This window comes from Crinia signifera, chromosome 3, assembly GCF_055691185.1.
Source record: "Crinia signifera chromosome 3, ASM5569118v1, whole genome shotgun sequence".
NCBI lineage: Eukaryota > Metazoa > Chordata > Amphibia > Anura > Myobatrachidae > Crinia > Crinia signifera.
The window spans coordinates 335,777,548-335,786,178 of record NC_139219.1 but is presented as its reverse complement, the minus strand read 5'-3'; the positions used below and the strand labels follow the sequence as shown (position 1 = coordinate 335,786,178).

At 48.1% G+C, this 8,631-nt stretch overlaps 2 non-coding genes across 2 annotated transcripts; both read left to right on the top strand.

Annotated features, from left to right (window-relative positions):
* The first annotated feature begins 3,678 nt into the window (after positions 1-3,678).
* Positions 3,679-3,767, top strand: TRNAY-GUA (transfer RNA tyrosine (anticodon GUA)). The gene is given in 2 exon segments: positions 3,679-3,715; positions 3,732-3,767. It is a non-coding gene; the product is annotated as a tRNA-Tyr (tRNA).
* Positions 3,768-4,834: 1,067 nt separating this feature from the next.
* On the top strand, positions 4,835-4,906 carry TRNAE-UUC (transfer RNA glutamic acid (anticodon UUC)). Its single transcript has one exon. It is a non-coding gene; the product is annotated as a tRNA-Glu (tRNA).
* The last annotated feature ends 3,725 nt before the right edge of the window (positions 4,907-8,631 follow it).

The following is an 8,631-nucleotide window of genomic DNA, read 5'->3' as shown; positions in this document are numbered from 1 at the left end:
AGGATATAGCTGTGTAACATGAGGTTATTTATGCTGGTTACAGGGCACTCGTGCAGGAGACGGTAGGATGTAGCTGTGTAACATGACGTTATTTATGCTGGTTACAGGGCACACGTGCAGGAGACGGTAGGATATAGCTGTGTAACATGAGGTTATTTATGCTGGTTACAGGGCACACGTGCAGGAGACAGTAGGATGTAGCTGTGTAACATGAGGTTATTTATGCTGGTTACAGGGCACACGTGCAGGAGACAGTAGGATGTAGCTGTGTAACATGACGTTATTTATGCTGGTTACAGGGCGCACGTGCAGGAGACAGTAGGATGTAGCTGTGTAACATGAGGTTATTTATGCTGGTTACAGGGCACACGTGCAGGAGACGGTAGGATGTAGCTGTGTAACATGACGTTATTTATGCTGGTTACAGGGCACTCGTGCAGGAGACAGTAGGATGTAGCTGTGTAACATGACGTTATTTATGCTGGTTACAGGGCACACGTGCAGGAGACGGTAGGATATAGCTGTGTAACATGAGGTTATTTATGCTGGTTACAGGGCACACGTGCAGGAGACAGTAGGATATAGCTGTGTAACATGAGGTTATTTATGCTGGTTACAGGGCGCACGTGCAGGGGACAGTAGGATATAGCTGTGTAACATGACGTTATTTATGCTGGTTACAGGGCACACGTGCAGGAGACAGTAGGATATAGATGTGTAACATGACGTTATTTATGCTGGTTACAGGGCACACGTGCAGGAGACAGTAGGATATAGCTGTGTAACATGAGGTTATTTATGCTGGTTACAGGGCGCACGTGCAGGGGACAGTAGGATATAGCTGTGTAACATGACGTTATTTATGCTGGTTACAGGGCACACGTGCAGGAGACAGTAGGATATAGATGTGTAACATGAGGTTATTTATGCTGGTTACAGGGCACACGTGCAGGAGACGGTAGGATGTAGCTGTGTAACATGACGTTATTTATGCTGGTTACAGGACACACGTGCAGGAGACAGTAGGATATAGCTGTGTAACATGAGGTTATTTATGCTGGTTACAGGGCGCACGTGCAGGAGACAGTAGGATGTAGCTGTGTAACATGACGTTATTTATGCTGGTTACAGGGCACACGTGCAGGAGACAGTAGGATGTAGCTGTGTAACATGAGGTTATTTATGCTGGTTACAGGGCGCACGTGCAGGAGACAGTAGGATGTAGCTGTGTAACATGAGGTTATTTATGCTGGTTACAGGGCGCACGTGCAGGAGACAGTAGGATATAGCCGTGTAACATGAGGTTATTTATGCTGGTTACAGGGCACACGTGCAGGAGACAGTAGGATGTAGCCGTGTAACATGAGGTTATTTATGCTGGTTACAGGGCACACAAGCAGGAGACAGTAGGATATAGCTGTGTAGCATGAGGTTATTTATGCTGGTTACAGGGCGCACGTGCAGGAGACGGTAGGATGTAGCTGTGTAACATGACGTTATTTATGCTGGTTACAGGGCACACGTGCAGGGGACAGTAGGATATAGCTGTGTAACATGAGGTTATTTATGCTGGTTACAGAGGACACGTGCAGGAGACAGTAGGATGTAGCTGTGTAACATGAGGTTATTTATGCTGGTTACAGGGCACACGTGCAGGGGACAGTAGGATGTAGCTGTGTAACATGACGTTATTTATGCTGGTTACAGGACACACGTGCAGGAGACAGTAGGATATAGCTGTGTAACATGACGTTATTTATGCTGGTTACAAGGCACACGTGCAGGAGACAGTAGGATATAGCTGTGTAACATGAGGTTATTTATGCTGGTTACAGGGCGCACGTGCAGGAGACAGTAGGATATAGCTGTGTAACATGAGGTTATTTATGCTGGTTACAGGGCGCACGTGCAGGAGACAGTAGGATATAGCTGTATAACATGATGTTATTTATGCTGGTTACAGGGCACACGTGCAGGAGACAGTAGGATGTAGCTGTGTAACATGAGGTTATTTATGCTGGTTACAGGGCACACGTGCAGGAGACAGTAGGATATAGCTGTGTAACATGACGTTATTTATGCTGGTTACAGGGCACACGTGCAGGAGACAGTAGGATATAGCTGTGTAACATGAGGTTATTTATGCAGGTAACAGGGCACACGTGCAGGAGACAGTAGGATATAGCTGTGTAACATGAGGTTATTTATGCTGGTTACAGGGCACACGTGCAGGAGACAGTAGGATATAGCCGTGTAACATGAGGTTATTTATGCTGGTTACAGGGCACACGTGCAGGAGACAGTAGGATATAGCTGTGTAACATGAGGTTATTTATGCTGGTTACAGGGCACACGTGCAGGAGACAGTAGGATATAGATGTGTAACATGACGTTATATATGCTGGTTACAGGGCGCACGTGCAGGAGACGGTAGGATATAGCTGTGTAACATGAGGTTATTTATGCTGGTTACAGGGCACACGTGCAGGAGACAGTAGGATATAGCTGTGTAACATGAGGTTATTTATGCTGGTTACAGGGCACACGTGCAGGAGACAGTAGGATGTAGCTGTGTAACATGAGGTTATTTATGCTGGTTACAGGGCACACGTGCAGGAGACAGTAGGACGTAGCTGTGTAACATGAGGTTATTTATGCTGGTTACAGGGCGTACGTGCAGGAGACAGTAGGATATAGCTGTGTAACATGAGGTTATTTATGCTGGTTACAGGGCACACGTGCAGGAGACAGTAGGATATAGCTGTGTAACATGACGTTATTTATGCTGGTTACAGGGCACACGTGCAGGAGACAGTAGGATATAGCTGTGTAACATGAGCTTATTTATGCTGGTTACAGGGCGCACGTGCAGGAGACAGTAGGATATAGCCGTGTAACATGACGTTATTTATGCTGGTTACAGGGCACACGTGCGGGAGACAGTAGGATATAGCTGTGTAACATGAGGTTATTTATGCTGGTTACAGGGCGCACGTGCAGGAGACAGTAGGATGTAGCTGTGTAACATGAGGTTATTTATGCTGGTTACAGGGCACACGTGCAGGAGACAGTAGGATGTAGCTGTGTAACATGAGGTTATTTATGCTGGTTACAGGGCACACGTGCAGGAGACAGTAGGATGTAGCTGTGTAACATGACGTTATTTATGCTGGTTACAGGGCGCACGTGCAGGAGACAGTAGGATATAGCTGTGTAACATGAGGTTATTTATGCTGGTTACAGGGCACACGTGCAGGAGACAGTAGGATATAGCTGTGTAACATGAGGTTATTTATGCTGGTTACAGGGCACACGTGCAGGGGACAGTAGGATATAGCTGTGTAACATGACGTTATTTATGCTGGTTACAGGGCACACGTGTTATTATTATGTGTGGTCACAGCTGCGGCTACAGTATACACTTACACCCCTCACACCACAATCCCAACCTCACCATAATACACAATGTATACGGTATATACTATATATTGTGCACCGCTGTATTCCTGTGTACAACCCTGTAGTGGTGTAAGCAGGGGGCGAGCTCCGTGTTCCTGTCACTGTGATGTGTACACGGATTACATCCCCTGTTTGCTCTTTGTGTTGCTGGTAATAGTTGTGTTACACTTTGTGTCTCTTTATATAGTCACCCTGTGACGGAGTTGCTGTCTGTGGGATCCTTCGATAGCTCAGCTGGTAGAGCGGAGGACTGTAGTGGGTACGACACAGAGATTTTTAGGTCGCTGGTTCAATTCCGGCTCGAAGGAGATGTTTTTCATTTTTTATATTGTGTAATTCCTATGATTTCTGTAAACCTGACATATGCACAAATATACCTGATACCTTATATTCTATTTAGAGACAGAAACTTATATATTATATGTCACTGCATATTAATTATACTGCATGCTGCTGCACCTCTATTAGTGTAATTACAGCTTAACACACTACACCACTGCATGCTGATGCACATCTATTACATTACTTACAGCTTACCACATTGCCCCTCTGCATATCGCTGCACATCTATTACAGTAATTACCGTTTACCACACTACACCCCTGCACCTCTATTACATTACTTACAGCTTACCACATTGCACCTTTGCATATTGCTGCACATCTATTAGTATAATTACAGCTTACCACACAACGCCTCTGCATGCTGCTGCACCTCTATTACAGTAATTACAGCTTACCACACTGCAACTCTGCATGATGCTGCACACCTATTACAGTAATTAAAGCTTACCTCAGTACACCTCTGCATGCTGCTGCACATCTAATACAGTAATTACCGTTTACCACACACCTCTGCACCTCTATTACTGTAATTACAGCTTACCATACTACACCTCTGCATGCTGCTGCACCTCTATTACAGTAATAACAGCTTACCACACGACGCCTCTGCATGATGCTGCACATCTATTAGTATAATTACAGCTTACCACACTACACCTCTGCATGCTACTGCACCTCTAATACAGTAATTACATCTTACCACACTGCAACTCTGCATGATGCTGCACACCTATTACAGCAATTACAGCAACCACACTACTCCTCTGCATGCTGTTGCACATCTATTAGAATAAATACAGCTTACCACACTACACCTACACACTGGGCACCAGACCTGTTCCTTGTGTCCCCTCCATAGCTCAGATCACTGGTCTGTACTGGGAGAGAGAAGAGTCACCAGGAGTAACGGCCAGGGAAGGGTTACTAGGCTCTATGGGAATTACCCCGGGTGTCTGTCAGAGGCAGTACTCACCATTGTGCTCTGGATTCCCACCATTACCTTCTCCCATACCTGCTTATGTCCCATCAGCTCCCATATGGTCTAGCGGTTAGGATTCCTGGTTTTCACCCAGGCGGCCCGGGTTCGACTCCCGGTATGGGAAGGTGACTTTTATTATTATTATTATTACTGATGTTTTGTTTGAGCCGATGACGTCACTGCTCAGTCAGTAATTGTCACCTCACACAAACCCTGGGGACAAACGCAGCTTTGGGGCAGATGTGACTGTGTCCCAGGCGTCTGAGTTACTGCCATATACAGTATGTCACATGTAGTGTCAGTCACTGCGGCTTCCCCTACCGTCGTGGGCACTATGAACGCCGACACATGAAATAGTTCAACAGGGTCGGCAGGTCGCCATAAGAATTGACAATGGGGAGGTGGACATGAGTTTTTCATGTTTTTGTGGCAGATTCCGACATGAACACCGTATCCGTGTGCTACGCTCAGCGCTCTATTCTAGTCACGCCGTACTGGATGGTAGAGTAGGATATGCCCCCTGTCGGCACATGTCGGCTAAAAACAAACCGCAAAAACACCTTTCCATTGTCGACCTAATGCTTGTGTCAACCTTCCGATCCTGTCGACCTTAGCCATGTGGATTGATTTTATCTGTTGACTTTGTGTATGTCGACCTTCAATAGTGTCAACTTAGCAACCGTGTCCCTTCCCTACAGTGCTGTCTGTCATAGGGGAACTGGGTGATAGGTCGGCAGTGACAAGGTTGACACTAAAATGTCAACATGCCCAATGCCGATATATGAACAAGTTCAAGTAAGAGGTGCAAAGGAGAGGTATATGGGTGACAGGGAGCGAGAGAGGGAGGGTAGGAGAGGTATATGGGTGACAGAGGGAGCGAGAGAGGGAGGGAAGGAGAGGTATATGGGTTACAGGGAGCGAGAGAGGGAGGGAAGGAGAGGTATATGGGTGACAGAGGTAAGGAGAGGTATATGGGTGACAGAGGGAGCGAGAGAGGGAGGGAAGGAGAGGTATATGGGTGACAGGGAGCGAGAGAGGGAGGGAAGGAGAGGTATATGGGTGACAGAGGGAAGGAGAGAGGGAGGGAAGGAGAGGTATATGGGTGACAGAGGGAGCGAGAGAGGGAGGGAAGGAGAGGTATATGGTCGACAGAGGGAAGGAGAGGTATATGGGTGACAGAGGAAGTGAGAGAGGGAGGGAAGGAGAGGTATATGGGTGACAGAGGGAGCGAGAGAGGGAGGGAAGGAGAGGTATATGGGTGACAGAGGGAGCGAGAGAGGGAGGGTAGGAGAGGTATATGGGTGACAGAGGGAGCGAGAGAGGGAGGGTAGGAGAGGTATATGGGTGACAGGGAGCGAGAGAGGGAGGGAAGGAGAGGTATATGGGTGACAGAGGGAAGGAGAGGTATATGGGTGACAGAGGGAGCGAGAGAGGGAGGGAAGGAGAGGTATATGGGTGACAGAGGGAAGGAGAGGCATATGGGTGATAGAGGGAGCGAGAGAGGGAGGGAAGGAGAGGTATATGGGTGACAGAGGGAAGGAGAGGTATATGGGTGACAGAGGGAGCGAGAGAGGGAGGGAAGGAGAGGTATATGGGTGACAGAGGGAAGGAGAGGCATATGGGTGATAGAGGGAGCGAGAGAGGGAGGGAAGGAGAGGTATATGGGTGACAGGGAGCGAGAGAGGGAGGGAAGGAGAGGTATATGGGTGACAGAGGGAAGGAGAGGTATATGGGTGACAGAGGGAAGGAGAGGTATATGGCAGACAGAAGGAAGGAGAGGTATATGGGTGACAGAGGGAAGGAGAGGTATATGGGTGACAGAGGGAAGGAGAGGTATATGGCAGACAGAGGGAAGGAGAGGTATATGGCAGACAGAAGGAAGGAGAGGTATATGGCAGACAGAGGGAAGGAGAGGTATATGGGTGACAGAGGGAAGGAGAGGTATATGGCAGACAGAGGGAAGGAGAGGTATATGGCAGACAGAGGGAAGGAGAGGTATATGGGTGACAGAGGGAAGGAGAGGTATATGGCAGACAGAGGGAAGGAGAGGTATATGGGTGACAGAGGGAAGGAGAGGTATATGGCAGACAGAGGGAAGGAGAGGTATATGGGTGACAGAGGGAAGGAGAGGTATATGGCAGACAGAGGGAAGGAGAGGTATTTGGCAGACAGAAGGAAGGAGAGGTATATGGCAGACAGAAGAAAGGAGAGGTATATGGCAGACAGAGGGAAGGAGAGGTATATGGCAGACAGAGGGAAGGAGAGGTATATGGGTGACAGAAGGAAGGAGAGGTATATGGCAGACAGAAGGAAGGAGAGGTATATGGCAGACAGAGGGTAGGAGAGGTATATGGGTGACAGAGGGAAGGAGAGGTATATGGCAGACAGAGGGAAGGAGAGGTATATGGCAGACAGAGGGAAGGAGAGGTATATGGGTGACAGAGGGAAGGAGAGGTATATGGGTGACAGAGGGAAGGAGAGGTATATGGCAGACAGAGGGAAGGAGAGGTATATGGGTGACAGAGGGTAGGAGAGGTATATGGGTGACAGAGGGAAGGAGAGGTATATGGCAGACAGAGGGAAGGAGAGGTATATGGCAGACAGAGGGAAGGAGAGGTATATGGCAGACAGAGGGAAGGAGAGGTATATGGCAGACAGAGGGAAGGAGAGGTATATGGGTGACAGAGGGAAGGAGAGGTATATGGCAGACAGAGGGAAGGAGAGGTATATGGGTGACAGAAGGAAGGAGAGGTATATGACAGACAGAAGGAAGGAGAGGTATATGGCAGACAGAGGGAAGGAGAGGTATATGGCAGACAGAAGGAAGGAGAGGTATATGGCAGACAGAGGGAAGGAGAGGTATATGGCAGACAGAAGGAAGGAGAGGTATATGGCAGACAGAAGGAAGGAGAGGTATATGGCAGACAGAGGGAAGGAGAGGTATATGGCAGACAGAGGGAAGGAGAGGTATATGGCAGACAGAAGGAAGGAGAGGTATATGGGTGACAGAGGGAAGGAGAGGTATATGGGTGACAGAGGGAAGGAGAGGTATATGGCAGACAGAGGGAAGGAGAGGTATATGGCAGACAGAGGGAAGGAGAGGTATATGGGTGACAGAGGGAAGGAGAGGTATATGGCAGACAGAGGGAAGGAGAGGTATATGGCAGACAGAAGGAAGGAGAGGTATATGGCAGACAGATTGAAGGAGAGGTATATGGCAGACAGAGGGAAGGAGAGGTATATGGCAGACAGAGGGAAGGAGAGGTATATGGCAGACAGAGGGAAGGAGAGGTATATGGCAGACAGAAGGAAGGAGAGGTATATGGCAGACAGAGGGAAGGAGAGGTATATGGCAGACAGAGGGAAGGAGAGGTATATGGCAGACAGAGGGAAGGAGAGGTATATGGCAGACAGAGGGAAGGAGAGGTATATGGCAGACAGAGGGAAGGAGAGGTATATGGCAGACAGAAGGAAGGAGAGGTATATGGCAGACAGAGGGAAGGAGGGAGTGAAAGCTGTAATGGATGCGAGATGGATGCAGGAACTAAATAGTGCAGTTTTACAAAGAAATAAAGGATGAGAGGTAGAAGGAGTAAGAGGAACAGGGCTGACATGACAAATATACAGAAATGGAGAAGTGGTGGATGGACACAGGAGAACATACGCTGCAGAACTTTTATCATATACTGTAATATGTTTTTTGTTTAGTATATAGTCTAAATGAATTTCACTTTACTATCAGCTCTAAAGCAGGGTTACCTACCCTCCCGGAATGGCCGGGAGGGTACCGGAAATCGGGTCCCCCTCCTGGCCCCCCGGAAAGAGGGGCAACCCTCCCGCATTGCCCTT